This window comes from Chiloscyllium plagiosum, unplaced genomic scaffold (genome assembly GCF_037043375.1).
Source record: "Chiloscyllium plagiosum isolate Xiang-an unplaced genomic scaffold, Cpla_swu_hap1 HiC_scaffold_21, whole genome shotgun sequence".
NCBI lineage: Eukaryota > Metazoa > Chordata > Chondrichthyes > Orectolobiformes > Hemiscylliidae > Chiloscyllium > Chiloscyllium plagiosum.
Genome location: NW_028270159.1, coordinates 50,615,957 through 50,631,089, shown reverse-complemented (window position 1 = coordinate 50,631,089; position 15,133 = coordinate 50,615,957).

Genomic DNA, 15,133 nt, shown 5'->3' with positions numbered 1-15,133 from the left:
GTGCATGTGGTGTGTGTGTATGTGTGCATTTGGTGTGTGTGTATGTGTGTGTGTATGTGTGCATTTCGTGTGTGTGTATTTATGTGTGCATGTGGTGTGTGTATGTATGCATGTGGTGTGTGTGTGTGTATGTGTGCATGTGGTGTGTGTGTGTATGTATGCATGTGGTGTGTGTGTATGTATGCATGTGGTGTGTGTGTGTATGTGTGTATGTGTATGTGTGCATGTGGTGTGTGTGTATGTGTGTATGTGTATGTGTGCATGTGGTGTGTGTGTATGTGTATATGTGTGCATGTCGTGTGTGTGTATGTATGCATGTGGTGTGTGTGTATGTGAGCATTTGGTGTGTGTGTATGTGTGTGTGTGCATGTGGTGTGTGTATGTATGCATGTGTGTGTATGTATGTGTACATGTGGGGTGTGTGTATGTATGTGTACATGTGGGGTGTGTGTGTATGTGTGCATGTGGTGTGTGTGTATGTGTGTTCATGTGGTGTGTGTGTATGTATGCATATGGTGTGTGTATGTATGTATACATGTGGTGTGTGTGCATGTGGTGTGTGTGTGTATGTGTGTTCATGTGGTTTGTGTATGTGTGCATGTGTATGCATGTGGCGTGTGGTGTGTGTGTGTGTATGTGTGCATGTGGTGTGTATGTGTGTATGCATGTGGTGTATATGTGTGTATGTGTACATGTGTTGTGTGTATGTGTGTGTGTATGTGTGTGTGTATGTGAGTGTGCATGTGGTGTGTGTGTATGTATGTGGTGTGTGTGTATGTGTGTGTATGTGTGCATGTGGTGTGTGTGTATGTGTGCATGTATGTGTGTGTATGTGTATGTATGCATGTGTGTGTGTGTATGTGTGCATGTGGTGTGTGTGTGTATGTGTGCATGTGGTGTGTGTGTGTGTATGTGTGCATGTGGTGTGTGTGTATGTGTGTGTATGTGTGCATGTGTTGTGTGTGTGAGTGTGTGTGTGTATGTGTGCATTTGGTGTGTGTGTGTATGTGTGCATGTGTGTGTGTATGTGTGTGTATGTGTGCATGTGTGTATGTGTGTGTATGTCTGTGTGTATGTGTGCATGTGGTGTGTGTGTGTGTATGTGTGCATGTGGTGTGTGTGTGCATGTGGTGTGTGTGTGTATGTGTGCATGTGGTGTGTGTGTATGTGTGCATGTGGTGTGTGTGTGTGTATGTGTGTGCATGTGGTGTGTGTATGTATGCATGTGGTGTGTGTTATGTGTATGTGTGCATGTGGTGTGTGTGTATGTGTGTGTGCATGTGGTGTGTGTATGTATGCATGTGGTGTGTGTATGTGTGTATGCATGTGGTGAGTATATGTATGCATGTGGTGTGTGTGGGTGTGTATGTGTGCAGGTGGTGTTTGTGTGTATATGTGTGTGTGCATGTGGTGTGTGTGTACATGTGGTGTGTGTGTGCATGTGGTGTGTGTATGTGTGCATGTGGTGTGTGTATGTATGCATGTGGTGTGTGTGTATGTATGCATGTGGTGTGTGTGTGCATGTGGTGTGTGTATGTGTGCATGTGGTGTGTGTATGTATGCATGTGGTGTGTTTGTGTATGTGTGTGTATGTGTGCATGTGGTGTGTGCTTATGTGTGCATGTGGTGTGTGTGTATGTGTGCATTTGGTGTGTGTGTATTTGTGTGTGCATGTGGTGTGTGTATGTATGCATGTGGTGTGTGTGTGTGTATGTGTGCATGTGGTGTGTGTGTGTATGTATGCATGTGGTGTGTGTGTATGTGTGTGTATGTATGCATGTGGTGTGTGTGTGTATGTGTGTATGTGTATGTGTGCATGTGGTGTGTGTGTATGTGTGTATGTGTATGTGTGCATGTGGTGTGTGTGTATGTGTATATGTGTGCATGTCGTGTGTGTGTATGTATGCATGTGGTGTGTGTGTATGTGAGCATTTGGTGTGTGTGTATGTGTGTGTGTGCATGTGGTGTGTGTATGTATGCATGTGGTGTGTGTATGTATGTGTACATGTGGGGTGTGTGTGTATGTGTGCATGTGGTGTGTGTGTGTGTATGTGTGTTCATGTGGTGTGTGTGTATGTATGCATATGGTGTGTGTATGTATGTATACATGTGGTGTGTGTGCATGTGGTGTGTGTGTGTATGTGTGTTCATGTGGTTTGTGTATGTGTGCATGTGTATGCATGTGGCGTGTGGTGTGTGTGTGTGTATGTGTGCATGTGGTGTGTATGTGTGTATGCATGTGGTGTATATGTGTGTATGTGTACATGTGTTGTGTGTGTGGTGTGTGTGTGTATGTGTGTGTGTATGTGTGTGTGTATGTGTGTGTGCATGTGTGTGTGTATGTGTGTGTGCATGTGGTGTGTGTGTATGTATGTGGTGTGTGTGTGTATGTGTGCATGTCGTGTGTGTGTATGTGTGCATGTATGTGTGTGTATGTGTATGTATGCATGTGGTGTGTGTGTGTATGTGTGCATGTGGTGTGTGTGTATGTGTGCATGTGGTGTGTGTGTGTATGTGTGCATGTGGTGTGTGTGTATGTGTGTGTATGTGTGCATGTGTTGTGTGTGTGAGTGTGTGTGTGTATGTGTGCATTTGGTGTGTGTGTGTATGTGTGCATGTGTGTGTGTATGTGTGTGTATGTGTGCATGTGTGTATGTGTGTGTATGTCTGTGTGTATGTGTGCATGTGGTGTGTGTGTGTATGTGTGCATGTGGTGTGTGTGTGTATGCATGTGGCGTGTATGTGTACATGTGTTGTGTGTATGTGTGTGTGTGGTGTGTGTGTATGTGTGTGTGGTGTGTGTGTATGTGTATGTGGTGTGTGTGTATGTATGTGGTGTGTGTGTATGTGTGCATGTTGTGTGTGTGTGTGTATGTGTATGTGGTGTGTGTGTATGTGTATGTGGTGTGTGTGTATGTATGTGGTGTGTGTGTATGTGTGCATGTTGTGTGTGTGTGTGTATGTGTATGTGGTGTGTGTGTATGTGTATGTGGTGTGTGTGTATGTGTGCATGTTGTGTGTGTGTGTGTGTATGTGTATGTGGTGTGTGTGTATGTGTATGTGGTGTGTGTGTATGTATGTGGTGTGTGTGTATGTGTGCATGTTGTGTGTGTGTGTGTATGTGTGTGTGGTGTGTGTGTATGTGTATGTGGTGTGTGTGTATGTATGTGGTGTGTGTGTATGTGTGTGTATGTGTATGTGGTGTGTGTGTATGTGTGCATGTGTTGTGTGTGTGAGTGTGTGTGTGTGTATGTGTGCATTTGGTGTGTGTGTATGTGTGCATGTGTGTGTGTATGTGTGTGTATGTGTGCATGTGTGTATGTGTGTGTATGTCTGTGTGTATGTGTGCATGTGGTGTGTGTGTGTGTATGTGTGCATGTGGTGTGTGTGTGCATGTGGTGTGTGTGTGTATGCATGTGGCGTGTATGTGTACATGTGTTGTGTGTATGTGTGTGTGTGGTGTGTGTGTATGTGTGCATGTGTTGTGTGTGTGTGTGTATGTGTGCATTTGGTGTGTGTGTATGTGTGCATGTGTGTGTATGTGTGCATGTGTGTATGTGTGTGTATGTCTGTGTGTATGTGTGCAAGTGGTGTGTGTGTGTGTATGTGTGCATGTAGTGTGTGTGTGCATGTGGTGTGTGTGTGTATGCATGTGGTGTGTATGTGTACATGTGTTGTGTGTATGTGTGTGTGGTGTGTGTGTATGTGTATGTGGTGTGTGTGTATGTATGTGGTGTGTGAGTGTGCATGTGGTGTGTGTGTATGTGTGCATGTGGTGTGTGTGTATGTGTGCATTTGGTGTGTGTGTATGTGTGTGTGTATGTGTGCATTTCGTGTGTGTGTATTTATGTGTGCATGTGGTGTGTGTATGTATGCATGTGGTGTGTGTGTGTGTATGTGTGCATGTGGTGTGTGTGTGTATGTATGCATGTGGTGTGTGTGTATGTATGCATGTGGTGTGTGTGTGTATGTGTGTATGTGTATGTGTGCATGTGGTGTGTGTGTATGTGTGTATGTGTATGTGTGCATGTGGTGTGTGTGTATGTGTATATGTGTGCATGTCGTGTGTGTGTATGTATGCATGTGGTGTGTGTGTATGTGAGCATTTGGTGTGTGTGTATGTGTGTGTGTGCATGTGGTGTGTGTATGTATGCATGTGTGTGTATGTATGTGTACATGTGGGGTGTGTGTGTATGTGTACATGTGGGGTGTGTGTGTATGTGTGCATGTGGTGTGTGTGTGTATGTGTGTTCATGTGGTGTGTGTGTATGTATGCATATGGTGTGTGTATGTATGTATACATGTGGTGTGTGTGCATGTGGTGTGTGTGTGTATGTGTGTTCATGTGGTTTGTGTATGTGTGCATGTGTATGCATGTGGCGTGTGGTGTGTGTGTGTGTATGTGAGCATGTGGTGTGTATGTGTGTATGCATGTGGTGTATATGTGTGTATGTGTACATGTGTTGTGTGTATGTGTGTGTGTATGTGTGTGTGTATGTGAGTGTGCATGTGGTGTGTGTGTATGTATGTGGTGTGTGTGTATGTGTGTGTATGTGTGCATGTGGTGTGTGTGTATGTGTGCATGTATGTGTGTGTATGTGTATGTATGCATGTGTGTGTGTGTATGTGTGCATGTGGTGTGTGTGTGTATGTGTGCATGTGGTGTGTGTGTGTGTATGTGTGCATGTGGTGTGTGTGTATGTGTGTGTATGTGTGCATGTGTTGTGTGTGTGAGTGTGTGTGTGTATGTGTGCATTTGGTGTGTGTGTGTATGTGTGCATGTGTGTGTGTATGTGTGTGTATGTGTGCATGTGTGTATGTGTGTGTATGTCTGTGTGTATGTGTGCATGTGGTGTGTGTGTGTGTATGTGTGCATGTGGTGTGTGTGTGCATGTGGTGTGTGTGTGTATGTGTGCATGTGGTGTGTGTGTGTGTGTGTGCATGTGGTGTGTGTGTATGTGTGTGTATGTGTGCATGTGTTGTGTGTGTGTGTGTGTATGTGTATGTGTGCATTTGGTGTGTGTGTGTATGTGTGTGTATGTGTGCATGTGTGTATGTGTGTGTATGTCTGTGTGTATGTGTGCATGTGGTGTGTGTGTGTATGTGTGCATGTGGTGTGTGTGTGCATGTGGTGTGTGTGTGTGTATGCATGTGGCGTGTATGTGTACATGTGTTGTGTGTATGTGTGTGTGTGGTGTGTGTGTATGTGTATGTGGTGTGTGTGTGTGTATGTGTGTGCATGTGTGTATGTGTGTGTATGTCTGTGTGTATGTGTGCATGTGGTGTGTGTGTATGTGTGCATGTGTTGTGTGTGTGTGTGTGTGTGTGTGTATGTGTGCATTTGGTGTGTGTGTATGTGTGCATGTGTGTGTGTATGTGTGTGTATGTGTGCATGTGTGTATGTGTGTGTATGTCTGTGTGTATGTGTGCATGTGGTGTGTGTGTGTGTATGTGTGCATGTAGTGTGTGTGTGCATGTGGTGTGTGTGTGTATGCATGTGGTGTGTATGTGTACATGTGTTGTGTGTATGTGTGTGTGGTGTGTGTGTGTATGTGTATGTGGTGTGTGTGTATGTATGTGGTGTGTGAGTGTGCATGTGGTGTGTGTGTATGTGTGCATGTGGTGTGTGTGTATGTGTGCATTTGGTGTGTGTGTATGTGTGTGTATGTGTGCATGTGGTGTGTGTGTATGTGTGCATGTGGTGTGTATGTGTGTGTATGTCTGTGTGTATGTGTACATGTGGTGTGTGTGTGTATGTGTGCATGTAGTGTGTGTGTGAGTGTGTGTGCATGTGGTGTGTGTGTGCATGTAGTGTGTGTGTGAGTGTGTGTGCATGTGGTGTGTGTGTGCACGTGGTGTGTGTGTGTGTGCATGTGGTGTGTGTGTATGTGTGTATGTATGTGTGCATGTGATGTGTGTATATATATGTGTGTGTATGTATGCATGTGGTGTGTGTGTGTGTGTGTGTATGTGTGTGCGTATGTGTGCATGTGGTGTGTGTGTGAATGTGTGTGTGTACACACAAACCCACATGCACATATACACAGACACATGCACACACACCACATGCACACACATACACACACACACACCACATGCACACACACACCACATGCACACACATGCACACACACCACATGCACACATATACACACACATACACACATACCACATGCACACACATACACACACACCATTTGCACACATACACACACATATACACACACACCACATGCACACATACACACAAATACACACACACCACATGCACACACATACACACACACCACATGCACACACATAAACACACACCGCATGCACACATATACACACACACCACATGCACACACACACACACACACCACATGCACACACATACACACACACCACATGCACACATAAACACACACACATACACACACCACATGTATATATACACACGTTGTACGTTTTTCCCCCCCGACGTACAACCCAGATGGCCTCCTTCTTCAAGGACCGCAATTTCCCCCCGACATGGTCGACGATGCCCTCCACCGCATCTCCTCCACTTCCCGCCCCTCCGCCCTTGAGCCCCGCCCCTCCAACCGCCACCAGGACAGAACCCCACTGGTCCTCACCTACCACCCCACCAACCTCCAAACATCGTATCATCCGCCGTCATTTCCGCCACCTCCAAACGGACCTCACCACCAGGGATATATTTCCCTCCCCTCCCCTATCAGCGTTCCGTAAAGACCACTCCCTCCGTGACGCCCTCGTCAGATCCACACCACCCACCAACCCAACCTCCACTCCCGGCACCTTCCCTTGCAACCGCAGGAGGTGCAAGACTTGCGCCCACACCTCCCCCCTCACCTCCCTCCAAGGCCCCAAAGGAAACTTCCATATCCGCCACAGATTCACCTGCACCTCCACACACATCATCTATTGCATCCTCTGCACCCGATGTGGCCTCCTCTACATTGGGGAGACAGGCCGGCTACTTGCGGAGCGTTTCAGAGAACACCTCTGGGACACCCGGACCAACCAACCCAACCACCCTGTGGCTCAACACTTCAACTCCCCCTCCCACTCCACCAAGGATATGCAGGTCCTTGGACTCCTCCATCGCCAGACCACAGCGAAACGACGGTTGGAGGAAGAGCGCCTCATCTTCCGCCTGGGAACCCTCCAACCACAAGGGATGAACTCGGATTTCTCCAGTTTCCTCATTTCCCCTCCCCCCACCTTGTCTCAGTCAAATCCCTCGAACTCAGCACCACCTTCCTAACCTGCAATCTTCTTCCCGACCTCTCCGCCCCCATCCCCACTCCGGCCTATCACCCTCACCTTGACCTCCCTCCACCTATCGCATTTCCAACGCCCCTCCCCCAAGTCCCTCCTCCCTACCTTTTATCTTAGCCTGCTGGACAAACTTTCCTCATTCCTGAAGAAGGGCTCATGCCCGAAACGTTGATTCTCCTGTTCCCTGGATGCTGCCTGACCTGCTGCGCTTTTCCAGCAACACATTTTCAGCTCTGATCTCCAGCATCTGCAGCCCTCACTTTCTCCTCAATAAATGCTGGGCCCAAGCAGTGATGCCCACATCCCTTGAACAAATTTTAAAACCCTGAATGGATTGAGGCACAACCTGAGAGGTCTCATTCATGTTTGTTTATAAAAGAGAATGCGATTTAATGATTTTGGGGAGGGGGAGGGGGTTTGAGGTCTGTTTGCCCCCCCCTTTCCCCCATGTGTGATCTGAATGGGAGGATTTCACAGGGAAATGGAGGTGGGAGTGAAGGAAAAGTGAAACTGAGGGATTTGGGAATTAGGATGAGAATTTTAAATTTGACACAATCGCTGAACGAGCAATCAGTGAAGTCCAAGGAATGAGGGGTTTACAAGACTGGGTGCACATTAGGATAGGGACAGAAACAAGTTGAATGACCTGAAGTTGAAGGGGGTAGGGAGCTGGGAATTTGGTTGGAGGTTGGAGCTAACGGTGGAGTTTTCAGCAGCAGTTGATGTGGACCCAGGCTGGAGTGAGGCGATGCCATTGAGGTGGAAGTACCTTGTGTTTGGGATGGCAGGGTGTGTGTGGGCAGAGCTGGTTCTGGGTTTGGTACCTCCCTGAAGAATCTGTGGGAGCTTCAGATACCAGGGTGTGGCATGGCGCTCGAGGCCAGGAACAGTTTGCTGAGGAGGATGAAAATGGTGGCTTCAGTCTCCCAAATGTTGACTAAGAGAAAATCTCCACTCCCTGACCCACTCCAGTCTGTCTCCAGGTGAACTCCTCAGTATAGGTCTACAGCACAGAAAAGGGCTCTTCAGCCCATCACCTCTGTGCTGTTCAAAAACAACCACCTATTCAAATGCCATCTCCAGCATTTGGCCCATAGGTTTTTCTGGCTTGGCTCACAAGTGTACATCTGAATACTTTAAAAATGATGAGAATTTCTGTCTCTACTGCCCTTACTGTCAGTGATTCCCAACACACATCTCCTCAAAACTTTCATCCCTTATCTTAAATCTATGCCACCCTGGTTATTAATCCCTCCAGTTGAGGGAAAATTCCCTTCCTGTCTATGCCCCTTATAACTTTAACCACCTCAATCTCCTCTGCTCTAAGGAAACCATTCCCAACCTGTTCGATCTCTCTTCACAACTGAAACTCCTCCAGCCCAGGCAACATCCTGGTCAATCTCCTCTGCGCCCTCTCCAAGCGCTATTACATTCCTGGGTTCCTATCCTCTCCATAGAATTCAGAAGAATAAGTGGGGGATCTAATAGAAACATATAAAATTGTGAAGGGATTAGATAAGAGGGAAGCAGGGGAGATGTCTCCACTGGCAGGAGAAACCAGAACTAGGGGCACAGCCTCAAAACGAGGGGGAAGCAGATTTGGGACAGAGCTGAGGAGTAACTTCTTCACCCCAGAGGGTTGTGAATCCGTGGAATTTCCTGCCCGGGGAAGCAGTGAGGCTGCCTCGTCGAATGTTTTTAAAGCAAAGATAGATTTTTGAACAGGAAAGGAATTGAGGGATGTAGCAGGTAGGTTTGTGAAGCTGGGTCCATGACCTTATTGGATAGTGGAGCAGGCTCGAGGTACCAGACGGCCTACTCCTGATCCTTACGCCGACTCTGACGTTATCATTCATCCTGAACTGTTGTTGTTGGATGGCAGAATGTTTTCCAATCGTACAAGTCCAAATGTCAGCTCTCCAATCTCCATCACCATTAGAAACCATCGATTACAGCCCTGTCCCAGTTCTCCCGCTCACTGCCCCCTGTCCTCAACGTGGTCCTCCCTCACACTGTCTCACGGTGGCTACATGGTGGCACAGTGGTTAGCACTGCTGCCTCACAGCGCCAGAGACCCGGGTTCAATTCCCGCCTCAGGCGACTGACTGTGTGGAGTTTGCACGTTCTCCCCGTGTCTGCGTGGGTTTCCTCCGGGTGCTCCGGTTTCCTCCCACAGTCCAAAGATGTGCAGGTTAGGTGAATTGGCCATGCTAAATTGCCTGTAGTGTTAGGTAAGGGGTAAATGTAGGAGTATGGGTGGGTTTCGCTTCGGCGGGGCGGTGTGGACTTGTTGGGCCGAAGGGCCTGTTTCCACACTGTAATCTAATCTAATCTAAAGTGCACATACTACGTCTTCCTGAACACACAACAGAACTGTCTGGTTGGAGAAGCAGAAATCATGGAGCAGTTGGGGAAAACAGCATCGAACCGTTAAAACGAAAGCTGGAGGGGGAGACCCCGAGTAACTGTGGTAAATACAGTGAAACGTAGTCAATGGGAGCAGGTTCACGGTGGGCAGGAGGAGCTGCACAAATACCTACAGGAGAATCCCCCACTCGTTCTGCTAAATGGTCTGTTTGTATGTTATAAATAACATGGAACCATTCGCCAGGGAGAGGGAGCTTGATGCTACCTAGCACTACTGTCCTTACGGACACACACACGCACACACACACACAAACACGCACACACACACACAAACACGCACACGCACACACACACAAACACGCACACACACACACACACAAACACACAACACACGCACACACACACAACACACAAACACGCACACACACACAGACGCACACACACACACAAACTCGCACACACACACACACAACACACACACGCACACACACACACAACACACACGCACACGCACACACACACACACACACAAGCACACACACGCACACACACACGCACACACACACGCACACACACACAACACACACACGCACACACACACACGCACACGCACACACACACACACGCACACACACACAACACGCACACACACACACACACGCACACACACACACGCACGCAACACACACACACAATACACGCACACACACACACACACACACACAAACACGCACACGCACACACACAAACACGCACACACACACACACACAAACACACAACACACGCACACACACACAACACACAAACACGCACACACACACAGACGCACACACACACACACACACACACACACACACACACACACACACACACACTAGCAATCGCCAGGGATTATGGTTGAGATTAGAGTGGTGCTAGAAAAGCACAGCAGGTCAGACAGCATCTGAGGAGCAGGAGGATCGACGTTTCAGGCCGGAGCCCTTCATCAGGAATGAGACGGACGGAGGGCTCCTGATGACCTTCAGCCCTCACTTTCGCCGAGCGGTTTATGACTGTCCAACCCCAGTGGCAGCTGCTGCTCCGACTGGAGCTGGTCAGCAGATGGCAGTGCAGTAACATGTGTCCCGGTCAATAGCAGGATCCCACCTGGATCATATCTCCTTATTTATTACTGACATACTGGGGCTGCCTTTCAATAGCTCAGCTGGTTTCCCCACAGACTTATTGTTCAGAACTTCGCACGTATTAATTTGTTCCATTCAGTCACTTGTAGTCTCTCTGTCATTCCCTTTTCTATCTCAGTTGCTTCTCTCCTGTTTGTGTCTCTTGCCTCAAAGTTTGTTATCTCCCCCTTTCTCACTCTGTCCTGTACTCTCTCTCTCTCTCTCTCTTTCTCCATTGTCATTCTCTCTGTGTCATTGTGGTTTTCTGTCTCTGTCTCCCCTTCTCTTTCGGTCCTTCTAATCTAACAGATTATCTACAGTGTGGAAACAGGCCATTCGGCCCAGAAAGCCCATGCTGACCCTGTGAAGAGTAACCCGCCTCCCTCTGACTTATGCACCCTAACACTGTGGGTAATTTAACCTGGCCTGCAGGAGGAAACCCACGCAGACACGGGGAGAATGTGCAAACTCCACACAGACAGCTTCCCGAGGCTGGAATCGAACCTGGGCCCCTGGTGCTGTGAAACAGCAGTGCTAACCACTGAGCCACTGTGCCACCCCAAGTAAGGATACGGTGGGGATGTGGTAGGACGGGGTGTGAACAGAAAGCCCCTGACAATGTGTTTTTATCTAAAGGATTTATTCTCTTATTTCCTATCACTTGTGTAATGTGACATCAGGCTTGCCTTTCACCTCCCCCCTTTCCCTCCGCACTGAATGGCCATTAAATATTTATGTGAAACAGTAGATGTTTCTTATTTGGAAAGCTCTTGTGTTTGTATGCGTGACAACACTTAGAATCTTAGAAGCCCAACAGTGCGGAGAGAGTCCATTCGGCCCATCGAGTCTGCAAAAACCCTCTGAAGAGTATCCCACCTAGACCCAGCCCCTCCCACCCCACCCTACCCCTGTAACCCCGCATTTCCCCCGACTAATCCATCCAGCTTGCACATCTCTGAACACTACGGGCAATTTAGCATGGCCAATTCACCTAACCTGCACATCTTTGGACTGTGGGAGGAAACCGGAGCACCCAGAGGAAACCCACGCAGACACTGGGAGAATGTGCAAACTCCACACAGACAGTCATCCGAGGCTGGAATCGAACCAGGGACCCTGGCGCTGAGAGGCAGCTTGATTAAAAAAAGCAGCTTTTTTAAAAAGCAGCAATGATTATTAACAAGCAGATCATTGAAAGTCAATAGTGCAGCTTACTTTGATTTGATTTATTATTGTCACATAGAGTCATAGAGATGTACAGCCTGGAAACAGACCCTTCGGTCCAACTTGTCCATGCTGACCAGATATCCCAACCCAATCTAGTCCCGCCTGCCATCACCCGACCCATATCTCTCCAAACCCTTCCTATTCATATACCCATCCAAATGCCTCTTAAATGTTGCAATTGTACCAGCCTCCACCACATCCTCTGGCAGCTCATTCCATACACACACCACCCTCTGCGTGAAAAAAATTCCCTTTAGGTCTCTTTTATATCTTTCCCCTCTCACCCTAAACCTATGCCCTCTAGGTCTGGACTCCCCCACCCCCCAGGGAAAAGACTTTGTCTATTTATCCTATCCATGCCCCTCATAATTTTGTAAACCTCTATAAGGTCACCCCTCAGCCTCCGACGCTCCAGGGAAAACAGCCCCAGCCTGTTCAGCCTCTCCCTGTAGCTCAAATCCTCCAACCCTGGCAACATCCTTGTAAATCTTTTCTGAACCCTTTCAAGTTTCACAACATCTTTCCGATCGGAAGGAGACCAGAATTGCACGCAATATTCCAACAGTGGCCTAACCAGTGTCCTGTATAGCCGCAACATGACCTCCCAACTCCTGTACTCAATACTCTGACCAATAAAGGAAAGCATACCAAACGCCTTCTTCACTATCCTATCAACCTGCGACTCCACTTTCAAGGAGCTATGAAGCTGCACTCCAAGGTCCCTTTGTTCAGCAACACACCCATGTACTGAGATACAATGAAATGTATTGTTATGCTTGCTATCCAGACAAATCAATCCCTCCGTAAGTACATCAGGGTAATAGAACACAATACAGAATATAGTGTTACAGCCCCAGAGAAGGTGCAGAGAAAGGTCAGTTCTAATATATGAGAGGCCTGTTCATAAATCTGATAACTGCGGGGAAGAAGCTGTTCTGAAACATGTTGGGATGCGTTTTTAAACCTTTGTATCTTCTGCCAATGGAAGAGGGTGAAAGAGAGTATAACCGGGGTGGGAGAGGTCTTTGATGATGTTGGCTGCTTTCCTGAGGCAGCAGGATGTATAGACAGAGTCAATGGAAGGAACGTTGGTTTTCATCATGGACTGGGTTGTGTTCCCAACTCTCTCTAATTTCCAGTGGTATTGGGCAGAGCCGTTGCCATGTCAAGCTGTAATGCATTCAGATAGGATCTTTTCTATGGTACATCTACAATAATTGGTAAGAGTCATTGTGGAAATGTTGAACTTGAAATGTAGAGACATTGGTGTGCTTTGTTGACTGGCAGCATTGGAGTGGATGGACTAGGATGGACTATTGATGATATCTACTCCTTGGGAACCCAGAGCTTCGACCACCCCCACCTCAGCACCATTGACGCAGACAGGGGGATGTCCTCCACTCCCCTTCCTGAAGGTGATGACCAGCTCCTTCATTTTGCTAACATCGAGGGAGAGATTGTTATCTTTACCCCAGGCCACTATGCTCTCCATCTCTTTCCTGTACTCTGTCCCATCGCTGTTTGAGAGCCGATGGTGGTGTCATCAGCAAATCTGGAAATGGAGTTAGAGCAGAATTTGGCCACACGGTCATGAGTATATAAGGAGTATAGTAGGGGCTGAGTACACAGCCTTGCGGGGTACCAGTGTTGAGGATTATCATGGAGGCGGTGTTGTTACCTATTCTCACTGATTGTGGTCAGGAAGTCGACGATCCAGTTACACAGAGGGGAGCAGAGTCCTGTGTTTCAGAGTTTGGAGATGGCGTTTGTTGGAATTATGGTGTTGAAGGCAGAGCTAAAGTCAATAACAGGAGTCTGACATAGGTGTCCTTGTTATCCAGATGTTCCAGGAATGGGTGTGAGGCTGGGGAGATAGTGTGGTGCTGGAAAAGCACAGCAGGTCTGGCAGCATTTGAGGAGCAGGAGAATCGAGATTTCAGGGAAAAGCCCTTCATCAGGACTTTTGCCCAAAATGTTGATTCTCCCGCTCCTCGGATGCTGCCTGAGCTGCTGTGCTTTTCCAGCACCACTCTCTCGACTCTAATCTCCGGCATCTGCAGCCCTCACTTTTACCTCAGGGCGATAATGTCTGCTGTGGACATATTGCAATGGATCAAGGCAGTCTAGGGGGCTAGAGTTGATGCCAGCAGCAGCAAAACTAATTGAATATAATGAGACAGTCATCCCTTGTATCGGTTCACTCATAGGTATGGAGCTGGGAATGATAACGGCAACTTCTCAACCTGATGGGCTCGAGTGAACAGCATGTACAGATCTCAATCGTTCATGAGCTCACCAAGATAACAATTTCCTGATGAAGGGCTTTTGCCCGAAACGTCGATTTCCCTGCTCCTCGGATGCTGCCTGAACTGCTGTGTTTTTCCAGCACCTCTCTAATCTAGCCCCAAGATAACAATTTGCACAGAGGTAATGAAGATTTCCTGCACAGTCTATCCAGAGCTTACAATAAAGGTAATTAGAGAGATTCCACACTGTGGGAAGCTGAAATTCCACCACCTGATCCTCCCACAGTGTTCACATCTGAGAAACCCGAGTGAGCTGATCAATAAGTCGTGTGATAGTGTCCTATATGATATACGTTAACATGCAGACTGGTCTCGTTCATTATATGTTCAAAGTAGGTGGTGTGTTCTGGACATGGTTAGACCCAAGACATCAAAGCCGACTTCTAAACAGAGACCTACACAAGATTCCAACATTCGAAGAACTGAATCCCCAAATTCCCAGGAGCTAAGATCTTCTCCAGTCTGATGCCAGGCATGAATATTTGCTGGATCACTCGGGAAAGAAATCTCGGGAAATCACTACGTTCAGACAGTCAGAAACAGTCCCAGCCACCCAGAGACAGACTGAGAAAGCCTCCTCCCGAATGTGTGTGCAGAACTGGAGCAGTTGCACGGTACGCTATTGTAACAGAGCCTCCAGCTGAGCACAACATTGAGCCCTGACTTCCAGGCGGAGGAGAAGGAGGAGGGGGATCCAAAGAGAGCAATCTGTTTCTGCTGTCACTGTGTACGGGGCATCTTTCACTAAAAACGATGGTGACATTCAATACCGTGACTATGACCCA